We start from the raw sequence: 21,135 nt of genomic DNA, 5'->3' as shown, positions 1-21,135 counted from the left end.
GACATTTGCATGTCTGAGGATGGGGTCTTTCGGCCTCAGTGAAATTTCTAGGGCATGTCGAGACATCCCTCCTAAGGTGAAGAATAAGTTGTTGCATCTGGCCCTCCTACAGTCAAAAAAGAGGCATGAAGCCTAGTGGGTCTCTTTGGGTTTTAGAGGAGACATATCCCCTAGAGAAGGGTTAGGCTACCCACTCCAGTATTCTTGGGCTTCCCTGGTGGCTCAGACAGGAAAGAATCCACCTGCAGTACAGGATACCTGGGTTCCATCCCTTGGTTGGGAAGATCCCCTGGAGAAGGGAACAGCTAGTCGCTCCAGTATTCTGGCCTGGAGAATTCCATGGACAGAGGAGCATGGCAGGTTACAGTCCATGCGGTCGCCAAGGGTCAGACATGACTGAGCAACTTTCATTTATTCCTCAGAGTGTATGACTCCAGCCTGTTTACTGGGTGACCCGCCTCCCCCCGCCCCGCACCAAAGCTGCTGGTTTGGAATTGGGTCCAGAGCAAGAGGAGGCTCTGCGGCAAAGCCAGGATGCAGTGCAAACTGCCCTGCCACTGGGCCACACAAGCCAGCAGATGGAACGGGGCTTGAAGTGGCAGATGAGGACGCTGTTTGGAGCCTTTGGCAGCCCCTCTATGTGAATCACAGGACAAGCCCTTAGGATTTTGGAGCAAATTTTGCCAGCCTTTGGGGGTGATTATTCCCCTTTTGAGAAACTTGCTTGCTACTGGGTCTTAGAGACACTGGAATGCTTACATATGGCTCACCAAGTGACCATGAGACCTGAGCTGTGCTCATGAGCTGAATATTGTCAGATCCATGGAGCCATAAAGTTGGGCATGCATAGCATGCTCCAACATCCAGTGGAGCCAGTGTAGGAGACCGAGGCTTTCCTGGTGGCTCAGTGGTAAAGAATCTGCCTGACAAAACACTCTGACATAAATCACAGCAAGATCCTCTATGATCCACCTCCCAGGGTAATGGAAATAACAGCAAAAATAAACAAATGGGACCTAATAAACGTAAAAACTTTTGCACAATGAAGGAAACTATAAGCAAGGTGAAAAGACAGCCTTCAGAATGGGAGAGAATAATAGCAAACGAAGCAACTGATAAAGAATTAATCTTAAAAATATACAAGCAGCTCAATACCAGAAAAATAAATGACCCAATCAAAAATGGACCAAAGAACTAAACAGACATTTCTCCAAAGAAGACGTACTAACAAACACATGAAAAGATGCTCAACATCACTCATATCAGAGAAATGCGAAACAAAACCACAATGAGGTACCATCTCATGCCTGTCAGAATGGCTGCTATCAAAAAGTCTACAAACAATAAATGCTGGAGAGGGTGTGGAGAAAAGGGAACCCTCTTACACTTGGTAGGAATGCAAACTAGTACAGCCACTATGGAGAACAGTGTGGAGATTCCTTAAAAAACTGGAAATAGAAGTGCCATATGACCCAGCAGTCCCACTGCTGGGCATACACACCGAGGAAACCAGATCTGAAAGAGACACGTGCACCCCAGTGTTCATCGCAGCACTGTTTATAATAGCCAGGACATGGAATCAACCCAGATGTCCATCAGCAGATGAATAGATAAAAAAGCTGTGGTGTATATACTCAATGGAATATTACTCAGCTATTAAAAAGAACACATTTGAGTCAGTTCTAATGAGGTGGATGAAACTGGAGCCCATTATACAGAGTGAAGTAAGTCAGAAGGAAAAACACCAATACAGTATATTAATGCATATATATGGAATTTAGAAAAGATGATAATGACGACCCTATATGCGAGATAGCAAAAGAGACACAGACATGAAAAACAGACTTTTGGACTCTGTGGGAGAAGGCGAGGGTGGGATGATTTGAGAGACTAGTATTGAAACATGTATATTACCATATGTGAAAGAGATGATGAGTCCAAGTTCGATGCATGAAACAGGGCACTCAAAGCCGGTGCACTGGGACAACCCAGAGGGATGGGACGGGGAGGGAGGTGGGAGGGGGGTTCAGGATGGAGGACATATGTACACCCATGGCTGATTCATGTCAATGTTTGGCAAAAACCACCACAATATTGTAAAGTTATTAGCGTCCAATTAAAATAAATAAATAAATAAATTTTTTTAAAAAAGAATCTGCCTGAAATGTAGGAGACACAGGTTTGATCCCTGGGTTGGAAAGATCCCCTGGAGGAGGGCATGACAACTCCGTTGCTCTTGCCTGGAGAATTCTGTGCGCATTGGAGCCTGGGGGGCTCCCGTCCACAGAGTTGGACACGACTTAAGGGACTAAGCAGCAGCATAGAGGCGATCAGGCTTGCGCAGGCCCTGAGGAAACAAGTTAGTTACACCAGGAAATGGCCCAAGGGCCCTTGGCTCCCACTTCCACTCTTAACATTGTTTTCTCCCAGCCTGCATTTATGGCCTCATGGACTAATGAAGAGAGAATGTGTGCCTGAGTCACAGATGGTTCTGCACAGGATTCAGGCACCACAATACGCAAGAGCTCTGCAGCCCCTTTCTTAGTGGTAAAGGGAAATCCTCCCACTAAGTGAAACTTGGAGGGGTGCACCTGCTTGTTCATTGGGCTTGCAAAGAGAAAGGGCCAGATGTGCAATTACATACCAATCAGGGACTGTGGCCGGTGGTTTAGCTGGATAGGTAGGGACTTAAAAGGAATATGACTGGAAAATTAGTAACAAAGACGTCTTGAGAATTAGTATATAGATAAACCTCTGTGATTGGGTGAAAAAAAAACATGGAGATACTTGTATCCCATGTGAATACTCACTAACTAGTGGGGTTTTAATAATCAAGAGGATGAGATGACATGTCCTGCGGGTTCCAGTCTGCCTTTCCCCAGCCCCCCCTTTTTTTAAAAATTAATTAATTAATTTTTTCCCCAGCCCCTCTTGCCATCATCCTATGGACCCATGAACCAAGTGGCCCTGGTGGTAGGGATGGAGGTTTAGCCTGTGTTCAGCAACATAGACTTCCACTCACCAACACTGATCTGGCTACAATCACTGCTGAGTGTCCAGTCTGTCCAAGTGAAAAGTGAAAGTGAAGTTGTTCAGTTGTGTCTGACTCTTTGCTACCCCATGGACTGTAGCCTACCAGATTCCTCCGTCCATGGGATTTTCCAGGCAACAATACTGGAGTGGGTTTCCATTTCCTTCTCCAAAGCAGACTCTAAAACCAAGTCCCCAATATGGCACCAGTCTGGGATGATCAGCCAGGTACATGGTGGCAGGTTGATTACACTGGACTACTTCCATCACAAAATGGGCAGTGTTTTGCTTCTACTGGAATAGATACTCTAGATACAAATTTGCCTTTCCGGCTTGCAATGCTTCTGCCAAAATTGCCATCTGTTGTCTTACAGAATGCCTTGCCCACTGTCATAGTATCAGCGTTGTAATAGGCATTGCTTCTGATCAAGGAACTCATTTCACACCAAATAAAGTGTGGCAATAGGACCATGCTCATGGAATTCATGGGTCTCACCATGTTCCCCATCGTCCTAAAGCAGGTGGCTTGTAAAACAATCTTTTGAACAGGGTCAGATATACAGCACAAGTTAGGTGGCAGTACTTGCAGGGTTTGGGCAATATTCTGTGGGAGGATGTGTGTGTTAGTTGCTCAGTCGTGTCCGACTCTTTGTGACCCCATGGACTGTAACCCACCAGGCTCCTCTGTCCATGGAATTTCCCAGGTGAGAATACAGGAGTGGGTACCCATTTTCTTCTCCAGGGGATCTTCCCAACCCAGGGATCAAACCTGAGACTCTTGCATTGCAGGCGGTGTCTTTACTATCTGAGCCACCGGTAAAGCCCCTCGGTGCTGTTTCTCCCATAGTCAGGATTCATGAGTCCAGGAATCAAGGGCTGGAAACTGAGGTGTCACCATTCACTATTATGCCTAGTGACCCACCAGCAAAATGTTTATTTCCTGTCCCTGTGACCTTATGCTCTGCTAGTCTGGGAGTCCTAGTTCCAAAGCAAGGAATACTTCAACCAGGAAACACACTAATGATTTCATTGAACTGTAAGTTAATGCTAGTACCTGAGTACTTTGGGCTCCCTTTGCCCCTGAATTAATAGGCAAAGAAGGGAGTTACTATAGCAGCTGGGATGATTGATCCTGATTACCAAAGGGAAATTGGGCTTCTACTGTAAGACAGAGACGAGTACTATTCAGTACACCAAATCTGTTAGGAAATTTGGTACAATCATGCCCTGTGGTTAAAGCCAGCAGTGTTCTTTCTCTAGTGGTAGAATTTGATCTCTTCTTTCAAATTGTTCTGCTGAAATATGCACAAAGTATTTAAGATCAGAATTACTGTTGCTACAATGGGGCTTCCTGTCCTTTCAAAAAATCAGAGTTCCATGGGAACCTTAAAGAGAAATGTTTACACTCCTTTCTTTTGTCCTTTATTTGACTGTTCTGTATCTACCTCCATGTATCCTTTCATGCTTAGGGTCAAAGATCTCAAGAAGATCTGGTCTTCTTGTTTGGGTTCTGCAGTTGATAATCAGTCTATGACAGATCATGAGAAATGCAGGGCTGGAGGAAGCACAAGCTGGAATCAAGATTGCCGGGAGAAATATCAATAACCTCAGATATGCAGACGACACCACCCTTATGGCAGAAAGTGAAGAAGAACTAAAGAGCCTCTTGATGAAAGTGAAAGAGGAGAGTGAAAAAGTTGACTTAAAGCTCAACATTCAGAAAACTAAGATCATGTCATCTGGTCCCATCACTTCATGGCAAACAGATGGGGAAAACGGTGGAAACAGTGGCTGACTTTATTTTTCTGGGCTCCAAAATCACTGCAGATGGTGATTGCAGCCATGAAATTAAAAGACATTTACTCCTGGGAAGGAAAGTTATGACCAACCTAGACAGCATATTATAAAGCAGAGACACTACTTTGCCAACAAAGGTCTGTCTAGTCAAGGCTATGGTTTTTCCCGTGGTCATGTATGGATGTGAGAGTTGGACTATAAAGAAGGCTGAGCGCCAAAGAATTGATGCTTTTGAACTGTGGTGTTAGAGAAGACTCTTGAGAGTCTCTTGGACTGCAAGGAGATCCAACCAGTCCATCCTAAAGGAGATCAGTCCTGGGTGCTCTTTGGAAGGACTGATGTTGAAGCTGAAACTCCCATATTTTGGCCACCTGATGCAAAGAGCTGACTCATTGGAAAAGACCCTGATGCTGGGAAAGACTGGGGGCAGGAGGAGAAGGGGATGACAGAGGATGAGATGGTTGGATGGCATCACCGACTCGACGGACATGGGTTTGGGTGGACTCCGGGAGTTTGTGATGGACAGGGAGGACTGGCGTGCTGCAGTCCATGGAGTTGCAAAGAGTCGGACAGGACTGAGTGATTGAACTGACTGACTGTGGCCGATCTCCTACAATGTGCCTGGATTCTAAAGAATCCAGCATAAGCAGGACTGCCGTTCAGCTGAAAGCAGCAGTCGGGCTACACTGTTAGTGGGAACGTAAATTGGTGCAGCCACTATGGGAGAAGAGTATGGAGGTTCCTTAAAAAACTAAGAATAGGGCTACCATACGATCCAGCAATCCCACTCCTGGGCATATATCCAAAGAAAACATGGTTCTAAAGGATACGTGTACCCTAATGTTCATTGTCGTGCTTTTTACAACAGCCAGGACAGAGAAGCACCTAGTTGTCCACTGACAGAGGATTGCATAAAGAAGATGTTGTAAGATGTTTTATATGTATACAATAGAATATTACTCAGCCATTAAAAAGAATGAAATAATGCCATTTGCAGCAACATGGATGGACCTAGAGAGGGTCATACTGAGTGAAGTAAGTCAGAGAGAAATATCCTATGACATCCCTTATATGTGGAATCTAAATAGAAATGATACAAATGAACTTACTTAAAAAACAGAAACAGACTTACAGACTCAGAGAACAAACTTGTGGTTACCAGAGGGAAATGGTGGAAGAGAGAGATAGACTGGGAGTCTGGAATTGACATGTACACACTGCTGTATTTAAAATAGAAAACCAACGAGGATGTACTGCATGGGGCACTCTGCTCAATATTCTATAATAACCTGAATAGGAAAATAATTTGAAAAATAATAGATACATGTACACCTAAATTACTTTCCCACATACCTAAAACTAACACAACACACATTGTTAATCATCTGTACTCCAACATAAAATAATTAAAAAAAAAAAAAGCAGTAGTAGGGCTGCAATGGTTGTTGACTGACATCTGTCAGGTTGACATCTGACAGGTTGGTGGCTGGACCATATAGATTATTACATGCTTTGACTATCACTAAAAATCTTAAAAAAAAACAAACAAACCACAATGTTGTAAAGCTATTAGCCCCCAATTTAAAAATTTAAAAACAAAAATTTAAAAACAAAAAGATAAGACTTTACTAATGAACTCCTCACATGCAGAGGGTTGTAAATGCGTACAACTCTACTATGTTTAAAGCTTCATGGACTCACACCTTCAGTAATAATAGTTCTGTTACTTTGTACAACACCAAAATTCTCACAGATCTCCAGCAAACACCAATCAGCCGGTTAGGTGTGGTGTGTATTCATGAAGCACCATCATTGATTACCGAGATCTTGTTTTAAATGGTGAGTGGTATTAACGGCATTAAGATCATGGAAGGAGCTGCCCTCTGGGCTCCCAGGCCTCCCGTGCTTCTAGAGGCAGATCGAAGGCAGCATCGTTGTTTCCACTCTGTGAGCAAAGTGCCCAGATTCACACCACCATCTCCCCTGATGAGCTCCTTGCCAACCCACGGGCACCCGAGAAGAAGTTCTTATGAACACCAGTGATCTGTATCTTTAGGGAGTGTCATCTCAACCGCTAACTTGGACAGAACATTTGAACAGTAACTGGCAGTTACAGCACTGCCATTTTTAATTTACATCCCAAGAGCAGATTAATACCACTATCACCTCTGCATATGGGTCCTCATATACAGAGGGCTGCAAGTATGTACGACTCTACTGTGTTGAAAGCTTCATGGAATCACACCTTCATTAAATAGTAGTTCTGTTATTTTGTATGACACTGAAAATCTCGCAGATTTCAGTGTTTTTATTGGATCCCTTTTCTAGTTTTTTAGGAAAAAAAAAAAAGAGAAAGAAAATGGATAAAATCTGACTAATATGGATAATTACCTTTATACAGTACTCTCAAATTCTTTTCATCATTTTTCTTTCAAACCCTCAGAGAAACAAATCTCTCTGGCAATTTGAACTTATTGAAAATCTTTAGACTTCAGCCAACCCTTTCTATGAAGCGAGAGCATCGTTACGGCTTTTCTAAAGCAAAATAAGAGGTGCTCAACTTGAATTATATGAAGTTTCTATTGATTGGGCTGACTTAATATCTTAAGCCTTGATTAAGGTTGGAAATACATAATCATCACTATTCAGACTTGAAGAAGTAGAGGATACCCAAAGAGATCTGCTAATAAGAGTGGTTATTATTAGTGGAGGAGAAGGTGCTCCAAAGTGACAGAGACAATGGGATTAAAACAGAGAATCAAGTGACTCTTGGTCCCTATTGAGAATACTCAGGGTGCTTACGGGGTGTTGTGAAATCAAAGCAGATGTAAGTTGGGACTACCCCAGCAGTCTAATGGTTAAGAATTTGACTTACAGTGCAGGGGTTGCAGGTTCATCCCCATATAGGATCTGGGAGCTAAGATCCCTTATGCCTCGCAGACAAAAAAAAAACAAAAACCCCAAAATATAGAGCAGAAGCACCATTGTAACAAATGCAATGAAGGCTTTTTAAAAATGGTTCATATTTTTAAAATCTTTTTTTAAAAAAACCCCAAATTGTAAAGCAATTATCCTCCAATTAAAAAATTAAAAAACAAAGCAGATGTAAGTAAGCAGTATGAGAGTTTACTAAATGCACTTCTTTCATGGGTCTGCTGTTGCTGCTGTTCTGTTGCTTTAGTCATGCCTGACTCTTTGCAACCTCATGGACTGCAGCCCACCAGGCTCCTTTGTCAGTGGGATTCTGCAGGCACGATACTGTAGTGGGTTGCTATTCCCTTCTGTGGGGGATCTTCCCGACCCAGGGATTGAGCCCGAATCTCCTGCATCTCCTGCATTGCAGGTGGATTCTTTACCAGTGAGTCACTGGGGAAGCCCCTTTCACAGGTCTGCTGCTGCTGCTGCTAAGTCGCTTCAGTCGTGTCCGACTCTGTGCGACCCCATAGATGGCAGCCCACCAGACTCCCCCGTCCCTGGGATTCTCCAGGCAAGAACACTGGAGTGGGTTGCCATTTCCTTCTCCAATGCATGAAAGTGAAAAGTGGAAGTGAAGTTGCTCAGTCACGTCTGACTCAGCGACCCCATGGACTGCAGCCCACCAGGCTCCTCTGTCCATGGGATTTTCCAGGCAAGAGTACTGGAGTGGGTTGCCATTGCCTTCTCCTTCACAGATCTACTGCCATCATATAACAGGAATGCTAATATCATCCATTAATCAAGTACAGGCTACAATGCTTCTCAAAGTATCACGAAGAAATGAAGCCCCCAGGGAACCCCTGGAGAACCTACCACCCTCTGTTTGTCTGATTTGAAAGTCTCTGTTCTTCCTGTTTTATTTCCTATTTTACTTTTCTTGAATGCCTGGCTTCTCTATTGCCAGGGATATTTAGATATTATTGAATCGGCTGCCGAAACTCTTTCCCTCTATGATTTATTGCAGACAAGTACCATGGGAAGAACGTGTGTAAGAAGATAGTTGAAAAAAAACCTTGCTGAGAATCACATCTCATTATTATTTCCCTTTTGTAACACAAGAGTCTGGGCCTTACTGATCTGCAACAATAAAATATGGTCACATATTTATACCCAAATTTGTACCCTTTCACTTGCCAGGTGATTAAGAAGTCCAACTCTTCCTAGGTTTCTCCTCTCCAAATACTCTCTAGATCTCCCAGGGTTGCTTATGACTGTTAATGAATCAGTTCTTCCTGCCTACTGCTGCCTACTGAGAGGGTGAGAACTCAAATGTTAAGATTAGAGTTCACTGTCCTTTGAGGTTGAGAAGGCCTAGTCTGTTTGTCTTGGATGTCTCCAGCTGTGGCTTTGCACCATATTTAAGTGGAATTGGTTTTCATCCTTTCATTCTGGCTTCACACAGTAAGATCAAAGTTCATGCATGTTGCGTGAACATGCATGAATCAGAATTTAATCCCTTTTTAAAGTTAAGTAATATTCTATTTTAAGTATAAACTACATTTATTTATTCATTCATCTGTCAATGGACATTTAGGTCATTCCCACCTTTTGGCTACTGTGGATAATGCTGCTATGCAGATCGATATACAAGTATCTGTTTGAGTTCCTGCTTTCAATTTCTTTGGATATATACCTAGAAGTAGAATTGCTAGATCATTTGATAATTCTGTTTAGCTTTTCCATATCATTTTCCAGAGTGGCCCCACCTTATATTCCCAGCAGCAATGCTCAAGGGTTGCTGTTTATTCACATCCTCACCAAATTTTACTATTTTCTAGTTTTTTTTTTTAATATTTTACATTTTCATTCTAATGGGTTGGAACTGGTATTTCACTGTGACTTTGATTTGCATTTTCCTGATGATTAATGTTCCATAGGTCCCAAGCCTCCTGGGAGTAGTGCTCTCCATTGGAATGCCTGCTGAACTCACTGGGCACATGTTAATCCTAGCGATCTCCATAGACGTTTTCCCACTGGGAGACCCTACCTACAACTGGACCAGTTCTTCTGGTTGTTATGATCGCAGGACATACTTCAGCAAAAACCACCAGGGGACTTTGAGGAAGATGCTTTTAACTCAAGTCCTGGAGGATATATCGCACAACCAAGGGCCACAGTGAGGTCATGGGTGAAAAGAGAGTTTAGAGCTTGGGCTCTGCCTTTATTAGGGTCTGAGAGTGAGGTGTCTCTAGAGTTTCTTGGATTCACTATTCGTTGACTAATTGAAAGCAAAAGAGCAGGAATCATAGCACAAAAAAGGGAGAAGTGGGGTCATTTAAAGGGATAACTCAATCAATTATCTTCATTTCCTTGGGCTTTCCAAAAGGGGACCACCATGGGTGGGGACAGTCTGGTCCCTTATCTGGTTGGTTTTTTAATATTAATAACTGTGCCATAGAGCTGGCAACGTGTTTACTCAGAACGGATATCTTTTGAAATGAATGCCTCAGGAATTGAAAGTCAAGCACTTACACTACAGCTAGTGATATTGAGTATCTTTTCATGTGCCTATTGACAATTTGCACATATGTACTGTTTACATCTATCTATCCATCTATCAGAAATGCCTATTTTAGTCCTTTCCCCATTTTTCAATTGGTTTGTCTTTGTTGTTAAATAATTTATATTCTTTTTTTTTTTAATATTCTTAACAAGTTCCCAGGTGATGATGATCTGAGAATAATACTTTGAAAATCACTGTTTTAGATTACATATGTTAAGTGATGGAATCCCAGTCTTATTCGTGGTATAAAAGATGGGAAAAATTTGCTTGGTGTATGGTTTACTTCTTAGATTTTAATCACTTCTTAGGCTTTTGATATTCATCATCTATGGTTTTCCTGGGATTTTGATATATTACCTTGTTCCCCATGAAGCAACAGTAGAAGTCAATGCAGACCTGAAATTGAAAAATCCCTGTTCTAAGTCACCCAACACCTTCAACCCCCACCCCCCAGAGATCACATCTGGATGTGTTATAATGTCCTGTGAATACACATCTTACTAAATCTGGACCTGGAAGGATGTTACTACTGACTTGAAGATTTCAGAAACTCTTGTTCATACATCATAACAAAGCCTCAAAACTCCTAATCAGTAGAGTCATTTTATACATGTGATTTTTTTCTTTTTTAAAAAAGAATAATTATCTAAAAGAACACTTGCTTATTAGACTGAATTAGAGGAATTATCATTGGCCATGTGAATATGTAATTACCATGATTTATTTGTCAAGAACTGAACATAAGTAAATTTCCTACACTTTTATTGAATTTGAGAAGTTAATTAGTGTGACTATTAAGCAAAACCCAGAGATCATTATACATGAAAGATTTCCTTATAATTCTAATAAATTGATTTCAAAACCTATTAGGCTTGAAATTTCATTCACTTGTCCCTAAACATTTTTCCCTTTGGTTAATGGATCTCTGTGCTTATCCTCACTAAAAATATTCTGGATCTATTTAAAAGATTTACAATAGTTCTTGCTGGACATACATAATTAAATTTGTTTTCTGTGAAAATCAGTGAAAATGCCCTTTGGAATTAATGGAAAAGTATAATTTGTCTTATTATCATTACTTTGTATTTTTTAGTACTTTTTATTCCCCAAATACTATATAATCACTAGTTCCTCTTGAGCTGTTTTTATATTACCCGCTATAATGTTCTTTTAATACAATATGTGATTTACTCTCGTTACGCATTTCAGTGCAGTTCAGTGGGGAAAAGGAATAGGATGGGTTCTTGTACTACCCTGGGTTGGGGGTTCTCAAGATCACCACCAGGTTTGATGATTCACTAGGAGGACTCACAGAAGTCCATGTCTGGTCATGATCACAATTATGATTTATTACAGAAAAAGATGCAGTGCACAATCAGCAAAGGGAAAAGAAATATGCGATAAAAGTCTGGGGGACCAGATGCAATCTTCCAAGTGTCCTCTGCCAGTGGACTTGCATAGGATGTGCTTACTTCGTCATTGTGATGACACTTGCAAAATGCTGTCCACCAGGGAGCTCATTAGAGACTCCATGCCCAAGGTTTTACTGGGAGCTGCTCACAGAGGCAGTCTCTGTGTGGATGGCACTGTATGTCTCAACTCCCAGAAGGAAAGCAGGTGTTCAGATGTCTTGGTTATCTTCCTGGGTGTCTAACTCACCCTGCAGATTTTGGATATGCCAAACTTTCCATAATCATGTGAACAAACTCCTTAAGATCTCTGTCTATCTTTCTATCTACCTATCTATCTATCTATCTGTCTGTCTGTCATTTATCTATCTGGAAACAGGGGAAAAGGATAGGAAATGCTGTAATTTGTTTATGGTTTTATATATAACAAGAATTCTTCCAGCCCTGTGGACATCAGAAATCCCCCTTCCATTCATGAACAGGGTATTTATGCGCAAAGATCCATCAAAGAGACCAGAAAACCTTTCCAGTCTACCTGAAACTTCAGACTGTATTACCCAACTGAAGAAGTTAGTGTCAAAAAACATCAATCCGCCTTTGTAGTCCTCAGATGTTTTCTTCTTGCAGTTTCTGTCCTGTGATTTTTCAACAGATAACATGACTCTCTCTTTTAACTTCCTAGGAAATGCCACGCTTGAATGTACCTTGAGATGTGAAGCATGACAAGAACTAGCACCCAAGAACTCATCAGGATAAAAACAGTCTGACAGCAGCTGCCCTGGGGGCCAGCCCCTCTCCTGCTAGCCATCAACATGAAGATGCTCCTGGGCTGAAGAGGTGGCAGCTTTCCAGGCATAACCAGTGTTCTTGTTTACTGGGTAGGTCCAGATCAAGGGCAGACCTGGATGGGCAGGGTGAAAACACACACATTCTACTTCTTTGCCATCTCAGGCTTTCATTTCTTTCCTTGTTACTTTGACAGCATCTTACCTAGTCTCTCTGTGTCTTCTCTCCCCTCTCCATTTTCAATTTATTTTGGATCTTGGTATAAGATTTTTTTCTGTAAACATGAATCTGGTAAATATTGACTCCCCGAGTTCCATCTCACCCTCTGGGGTTCACTGAATACATTCTCAAATCCCTGAGATTACATTGAGAGACCACCACAGTGTTGCCAGAGTTTATCCTCCCAGCCCCATTTCTTGCCCCTTGCCTATCAAGGGTAAGTCAGCCATTCTCCCTTGACCCTTAAATCTAAGAATTCACCAGATTTTAAAGTCCAGTGGTTTTGTAAGACCCACTATCAGTGAGATGCATTTTTCAAGGAGAATTGGTATTAAATTATATAAACAGATAAATGCAGAAACCTTTATGTTTGTGCAATAATAATCAACATGTAGCTTGATTAATTTTCATAACATACCTTCATTCAAATCAAGGACATACCATCACCAGCTCCCCTATTAGTCTGTTCAGATCCTCTTCCGCTCATTCCCTGCCCCCTGCCTTCTATCACCTGTGATTCGTTTTTCCAGTCTTCAACTCTATATAATAAACTTCACATAAAGTTTATTTATGTAGAGTATGTTCCCTTTTGTATTGGTTTGGCCAAAAAGTCTGTTTGGACTTTTTAGTAACATCTTATGGAAAAATCCATATGAACATTTTGGCTAACTCAATATCTAGCTTCTTTTGTTCAATATATGTTTATGAGGTTTGTCTGTGTTAGTGTGTGTAACAATATTTGGTTTATTCTCATTGCTGTGTTGTGTTCCAGTTTATCCATTTTATTTTGATGGACATGAAGTTGTTTTATTTTGGGGGCTATTAGGAATGGCACTACTCTCAATATTCTTGTATATCTGTTTGGCAACTGCTGGTATATATTATAGTTGGATGTATACCTAGGAGTAAGCGCACTAGGCCATAAGATATGTATAGGGCTTTCCTGGTGGCTCAGTGGTAAAGAATCTGCCTGCAAAGCAGGAAGCCCAAGTTCGACCCCTGGGTTGGGAAGGTCCCCTGGAAGAAGTAAATGGCAACCCACTCCAGCATTTAGGGCTTTCCTGATAACTCAGTTGGTAAAGAATCCGCCAGCAATGCAGGAGACCCTGGTTCGATTCCTGGGTCGGGAAGATCCTCTTGAGAAGGGATAGGCTACCCACTCCAGTATTCTTGGGCATCCCTTGTAGCTCAGCTGATTTAAGAATCTACCTGTATGTAATGCAAGAGGCCTGAGTTTGACCCCTGGGTTGGGAAGATCCCCTGGAGAAGGGAAAGGCTACCCACTCCAGTATTCTAGCCTGGAGAATTCCATCGACTGTATAGGGTCACAGAGAGTTGGACACGATTGAGCAGCTTTTACTTTCAGGGTATGTATATCCTGATATACATATAGATAGCACCAAGCAGTTTACTCAAGTTGCTGTGCTAATTTATATTCCCAGCCCACAGTGGATATAAGCATTCATCAGCATCTTCACCAACACTTGGTAACTTCTCCCTTTTTCATGTTACCCATTGCGGTGGATGAGCAGTGCTATCTTACTGTGGTTTTATGTTCCCTGCTGACTACTGACATTGAAAAACTTTTTATATGTTTATTGGCCATTTTGATTTTTGTCTTTCGTGACGTGTATATTCAAGTCCTTTGCTCATTTTTTCCTATTGATTTTAGGAATTATTTATATATTCGGAGTTATATATCCTCGACATCCTAAATATACATGTGTGTATTTATCCCATTCTGTGTCTTGCCTTTCCTCTTTCAGTGTTATTTTTTGATGGATATTTATCTCATTCTGAATCTTGCCTTTTCACTTTCAGCGTTGCTTTTTGATGGACACAATTCTTAATTTTACTGAAGTCCAGTATGTTCTTTTTTTTTTTTTTAATCTTTATGGTCAGTGTTTTTTGTGTCCAGTTGAGAAATCTGCTTCCTCAGTTTATGAAGATTTTCTCTCATCTAGAAGCATTACTGTTTTGCCTTTCATATTTAAATCTGAAATAGTCTAGACTTCATTTTTTTAATATGATGTGAGGCAGAAATCATAGTATGGTTTTTCCATATGGATATCCAACTGACTTAGTTTATTGAAAAATCATAATTTCCCATGTTGTACTGCAGTGTCACCTTTGTCATAAATCAAGTATCTATATTTATCTATTTCTGGATTCTCTGTTCACTTCTTTCTGACTTAATTCCCCCTGTGTAATCGGCTTTAGGTTCATCCACCTCATTAGAACTGAGTCAAATGTGTTCCTTTTTATGAGTGAGTAGTAGTCCATTGTGTATATGTACCACAGCTCCTTTATCCATTCATCTGTGGATGGACATCTAGGTTGCTTTCATGTACTAGCTATCGTGAATAGTGCTGCAATCAATGAACATTGGGGTACATGTGTCTTTTTCTATTATGGTTTCCTCAGGATATATGCCCAGTAGTGGGATTGCTGGGTCATATGGTAGTTTTATCCCTAGTTTTTTAAGGAATCTCCGTACTGTCTTCCATAGTGGCTGTATCAATTGCACATTCCCACCAACAATGCAAGAGGATTTCCTTTTCTCCACACCCTCTCCAGCATTTATTGTTGGAGCATCTCCAGCACTGATACCTCACTGTAGTTTTGATTTGCATTTCTCTAATAATGAGTGATTTTGAGCATCTTTTCTTGTGTTTATTTGCTATTTCTATCCACTTCCAGCAGTCCAATTATTTATCCATCCTTGTGCCAATGGCATGCTGTTTTAACTATTCCAGCTTTGTATTAAGTCTTGGCATTTAGGAGGGAAATCCTACAACTTTCTTCTTCAAGGTTGTCTTGGCTATTCCTTTATTCTTCTAAACTTTAGAGTATATTTTCACAGAAATAAACCTTCTGGGATTTTGACTGGTATTTCCTTGAATCTATATATCTATTTGTGTGAGAAATTCTTTTTTCTTTTTGGCCACACCACGAAGCTTGTGGGTCTTAGTTCCTGGACCAGGAATCGAACTCCTATCCTCAGCAGTGAAAGCAAGGAGTCCAAACCAGTGACCTGCCAGGGAATTCCCTAGAATTTCTATTTTTATAATAGCAAGTTTTCTAATAGGTGAATATGGTTTATCTATTTATTTAGGACCACTTTAATTTTTGTGAAAGTACTTTATGGTTTTCTATAGAGGTCTTGGGGTCTTGGCTAGCATGTTGTTTAGGATTTTAGCACTAATGCTCATGAGAAATATCGTCTTGTAGTTTTCCTTTCTTGTAATGTCATTGTTAGGTTATGCTGACCTCACAAAACGAGTTAAAGACGGCTTTTGCTCTTAAATTCTATGGACGGTTTTTTAAGACTGGTGTTACTCCTGAATTTACTAACAAGACCATAGAGCCCTAGTGTTTTCCTTGTGAGAGAGTTTTAAACTGCAGATTCAATTTGCTTAATAGATACATTTAAAAAATTTTTAATTTATCTCTCTGTCAATTTATTAAATTGTGTTTTTCTTTGAATGTATATATTTTATCTAAATTGTCAATTTGTTGGCATAATGTTATCTATAATATCTTATCAGATTTTAGCATCTGTTTAATCTACAGTAATGTCCCTATTCCATTTCCAATATTCACAGTTTGTATCTTATCTCTCTTTTTCTTATCAGTTGTACTCAGTATCTGTCACATTTAAATGTGAACCAACTTTTGACATTGTTGATTTTTTTGTTTTGTATTTTCTATTCATTCATTTCCCCTTTTTGTTATTTCTTTTCTTCAACATTATTTGAATTTGATTTACTGTGCTTTAAAAAATTGCTTGTGATGGATGGATACTAGGAAGAAATACATTAAAATACTTTCTCCATAGTGGTGATAGATTACATTATACCATTCACCTTTCTCCCTATTGTCTTTTATGGAACCAAAAGCATGTGTTTTCAAATGAGGATCCCTAAGAAACTAAGTACAAAAGCCTTATTTTTTTAGATAGTAATTGGGCTTCCCTGGTGACTCAGTTGGTGAAGAATCTGCCTGCATTGTGGGAGATCTGGGTTTGGTCCCTGGGTTGGAAAGATCTCCTGGAGGAGGGCATGGTAACCCACTCTGCATTCTTGCCTGGAGAATTCCCCTGGACAGAGGAGCCTGGCGGGCTACAGTCCATGGGGTCCCAAAGAGTCAGACAGGACTGAGCGACTCACACAGCTTCTATGGTGTAGAACTGTGGCCATAATTATAACACTGTTAATGTAACAACTGGAAATGTTGCCCATTGGTCTGGAGGATGGAGATCATCTCTTGCACACCCAATTTATTATATAGTAAGAAGTGACTTACCCAGAGAAGAATTGAATACAGACTTCCCTGGTGGTCCAGTGGCTAAGACTCCACACTCTCAATGCAGGGGGCCTGGGTTCTATCCTTGTTCAGGGAACTAGATCTTACCTGCCACAACTAAAGATTCTGCATGCTACAACCAAGACCCAATGCAGCCAAATAAATAAATTATTTATTAAAAAAAATAAGAAGAATTGGATACTGGGCAGTGCCTTGGACAGTATGTCATTTTTCATCTTCTTTTGAGATTAATCTATCACTAGAACTGCATTAGTTCTCTAGACCTGCCATGACAAATTATCACAAACTGGGTGACTGAGAAAAACAGAAATTTATTGTCTCAGAGTTCTGGGGACTAGAAGTCTGCAATCAAGACCTCAGCAGGATTGTGCATCCTCTGAAACCTGTAGGGGTAGGTTCCCTCCCTGTCTCTTTGTAGCCTCTGGTTTGCTAACAGTCCTTAGTGTTCCTTGGCTTGTAGATGCATCACTCTAGTCTTTTGTCTTCACCTGGTCTTCTTCCCTCTTTGCCTGTCTGTCTCCGTGTTCAACCTTCTCCTTTGTTGTAAGGACACCGGTCATATTGGATTAGGCTCCACCATAACAACTTCATTTTAAATGATTATTTCTACAAAGACCTTGTATCCCAATAAGGTCACAATCTGAGGGGCTGGGAGTTAGGACTCCAACATATCTTATTTGAGTGACACAATTCATCTCACAGCAAGAACAATTTCAGTGCTTGTTGAGAACTCTCTGCTGCTGCTGCTAAGTCGCTTCCCCGTGTCCGACTCTGTGTGACCCCATATACAGCAGCCCACCAGGCTTCCCCGTCCCTGGGATTCTCAAGGCAAGAACACTGGGGTGGGTTGCCATTTCCTTCTCCAGTGCTTGAAAGTGAAAAGTGAAAGTGAAGTCTCTCAGTCGTGTCCGACTCTTAGCAACTCCGTGGACTGCAGCCCACCAGGCTCCTCCATCCATGGGATTTTCCAGGCAAGAGTACTGGAGTGGGGTGCCATTGCTTTCTCCGTGAGAACTCTCTACAGGTGGACAAATGGAAAGCCAAACAATGGAAGGAAGGAAAAACCTCCCATAGACATGTAGTTAAAGCTCTCTCCTTGAATCTGAAGACATATCATTCCAATAGTTGAAGTGCTGCTCTCCAGATTCACTAGCTTTTTTGGGCAATACTGTTTCCAGCCTTTGATCCTGTTAGTTTTAGTCCTTGGAGTGAACATTATTTGCTCCTACATGAATAAAACAATTTGGTCCCCAGACTCAGCTCTATCATGGATTGGAAAGCTGCCTGAGCATTTTGAGGCCATATTGTTTAACTGCTTTCAAACCTATACATGTTAAATTAAATCAGTATTTTCAAGGTGACAGTCACCTTAAAGAGAAAAGGAAGTTTTTGGAAAATGATGGGAAGCTAGTGCGTGCACTTCTAGACTACATCGAAGCTTTTCTCTGGCACCTCTTACCTTTCAAAAATTTAGTACCTACTCTGCTCCTGTGATTCGCTGCAGTTGTCTGCAATGTTTTTTTTTTTTTTCTAAATTGCAGTTTAGCAGCATCACCCTCTAGGCAGCATCAGTAGATTTTTAAGAACAGAAAGCAGAGGGGCAAATGAACCACTAAGAATAGCTACATCCCTGGGTCAGTTAAATCCAACTTGACATCCTTAGTGCATCTGTAATGCGATAATAATGATGATCTACCTCATAGCAATGTTGTGAGAAATAACAAACTAGTGACTGCAAAGTGCTCTGAAAATAGAAAGAGCCCAATATAAGTTGGTAATTATTAACGGTAATCATTTGCAAGTGACCTAGAAATTACTGTTAAGTTATTGCGGACATCTTGTCATCCATTTCCATTCTTTTCTTGTCAGTTTTGGACTTCCAGCACCAAATTCTGTGTTGAGAGAGATTACAGGTTGTTGCAGTGCGGCCTTCAGGAGCCTTCCAAGCAGAAGCTTAGAAGCAACACTATCTCTGCTTCACCTGTCTCTAAGATTTTCTCTAGGGCTTCCCTGGTGGCTCAATGGTAAAGAATCCACCCGCCAGTGCATGAGACACAGGTTTGATCCCTGATTCGGGAAGATCCCTCTTGCCTCAGAGCAACTAACCGCATGTGCCACAACTCCAGAGCCTGAGCTCTGGAGCCTGGGAGCCAGAATACTGAGCCCGTGTGCTGAAACTGCTGAAGCCCACCCACCCTAGAGCCTGTGCTCGGAAACAAGAGAAGCCCCCACAATGAGAAGTCTGCACACCACAGCTAGAGTAGCCCCCTCTCACCCCAACTAGAGAAAAGCCTATGTAGCAATGGAGACCTAGCATGGCCAAAAATAAATAAATAAATAAAAATTATTTTTAAAAAAAGAGTGAAACTAAAATTTTCTCTTCTCTGTAATTGAAACTGGAGATAAATTCTTGATCTTTATTCATTCACTCATGTATTTATTCATCCACCCAATTGTTACTTATTGAGCATCGCAGGCACAGAACTGGGTTCTGGGGATACAGAGATTAAAAAAAAGTACACATGGTATCTAGTCCCTTGGAGTTTATAGCGTTAGAGATAAAAATAAAATTGTAAAGAATGTACAGAGTGTACTACGCTGGGAATAGTAAAGGACGCTGCTGCTGCTGTGTCGCTTCAGTCGTGTCCGACTCCGTGCGGCCCCGTAGACGGCAGCCCACCAGGCTCCTCCATCCCTGGAGATGCTCAGTTCAGTTCAGTTCAGTTCAGTCGCTCAGTCATGTCCGACTCTTTGCGACCCCATGAATCGCAGCACACCAGGCCTCCCTGTCCATCACCAACTCCCGGAGTTTACTCAAACTCATGCCCATCGAGTTGGTGATGCCATCCAGCCATCTCATCCTCTGTCGTCCCCTTCTCCTCCTGCCCCCAACCCCTCCCAGCATCAGGGTCTTTTCCAATGAGTCAACTCTTTGCATCAGGTGGCCAAAGTATTGGAGTTTCAGCTTCATCATCAGTCCTTCCAATGAACACCCACGACTGATCTCCTTTAGGATGGACTGGTTGGGTCTCCTTGCAGTCCAAGGGACTCTCAAGAGTCTTCTCCAACATCACAGTTCAAAAGCATCAATTCTTCCGTGCTCAGCTTTCTTCACAGTCCAACTCTCACATCCATACATTACCACTGGAAAAACCATAGCCTTGAGCAGATGGACCTTTGTTGGCAAGTAATGTCTCTGCTTTTTAATATGCTATCTAGGTTGGTCATAACTTTCCTTCCGAGGAGTAAGCATCTTTTAATTTCATGGCTGCAGTCACCATCCGCAGTGATTTTGGAGCCCAAAAAAATAAAGTCTGACACTGTTTCTACTGTCTCCCCATCTATTTCCCATGAGGTGATGGGACCAGATGCCATGATCTTAGTAGGGGGCAAATAGCCCCACACTGGGAGCTGAAATATCATATACAGCCATGGGCTGGATTGATAGGGTATTGTTGAGCTGAAACATCATGCCTCTTCATTAAGGGTTACTCTGTTTCCTTCCATCACACTTCCCTAAAAGAATTGTTCTGATGGATGAACTTCCCCACCACTTATTTCTCCAGGTAACAGTTCATTAACATCCTTTGTCTTTTCTCTCTTCAAAATAAATAAATAAATAAATGAAGAACAGGACAGGGAGATCTTTTCTACCAAGCTGGGGAGGAGCTATCCACAGGAGCAGAATGCATGACTCATAACCAGTCACCAGAAAGACGTACAGTAGCCTGGTAGGTTTCCATTTCTGACCGACCGTGAACATTCTCTGTGAAGAGTACGGAGCCGCTTGTGCGGGTTCAACTCTACCCCAGACTGACAATGACCCTGGTTGGGGGAGTATCCTGGTCAAGGTTTGGGGTTACTAGTCCTGCTATTCTCAATACCTCCCTACCCTGACGCCCTGGTCTCGCCTCCTTCCTGTGTCTTGGTGTTTGAGGTCATCCTTGATTTTCCAGTTCCTCGGAGGCAGGATGTATTCCTCATTCTCACTACCGAATGGGTTTGCCATTCAGCCCCTCTTTGCTTGCTTGTTTTGTCTTGAAGATTTTTTTTAAATGTGGGCCATTTTTAAAGTCCTTATTCAATTTG

The 21,135-nt window shown here is 41.6% G+C and overlaps 1 long non-coding RNA gene across 1 annotated transcript in view; it reads left to right on the top strand.

The window, feature by feature from the left end:
* The window catches only part of LOC122432600, an 85,154-nt gene that overhangs the window by 23,484 nt on the left and 40,535 nt on the right, over window positions 1–21,135 (top strand). Inside the window, exon 2 of the long non-coding RNA XR_006266888.1 lies at window positions 12,398–12,593. This is a non-coding gene — a long non-coding RNA (uncharacterized LOC122432600). The remainder of the gene's footprint in view (window positions 1–12,397; window positions 12,594–21,135) is intronic.

The sequence above is a fragment of the Cervus canadensis genome, chromosome 31, assembly GCF_019320065.1.
Source record: "Cervus canadensis isolate Bull #8, Minnesota chromosome 31, ASM1932006v1, whole genome shotgun sequence".
Taxonomy (NCBI): Eukaryota; Metazoa; Chordata; class Mammalia; order Artiodactyla; family Cervidae; genus Cervus; species Cervus canadensis.
Note: the sequence above shows the minus strand (reverse complement) of the source record. Positions and strands in the feature narration are given on the sequence as shown.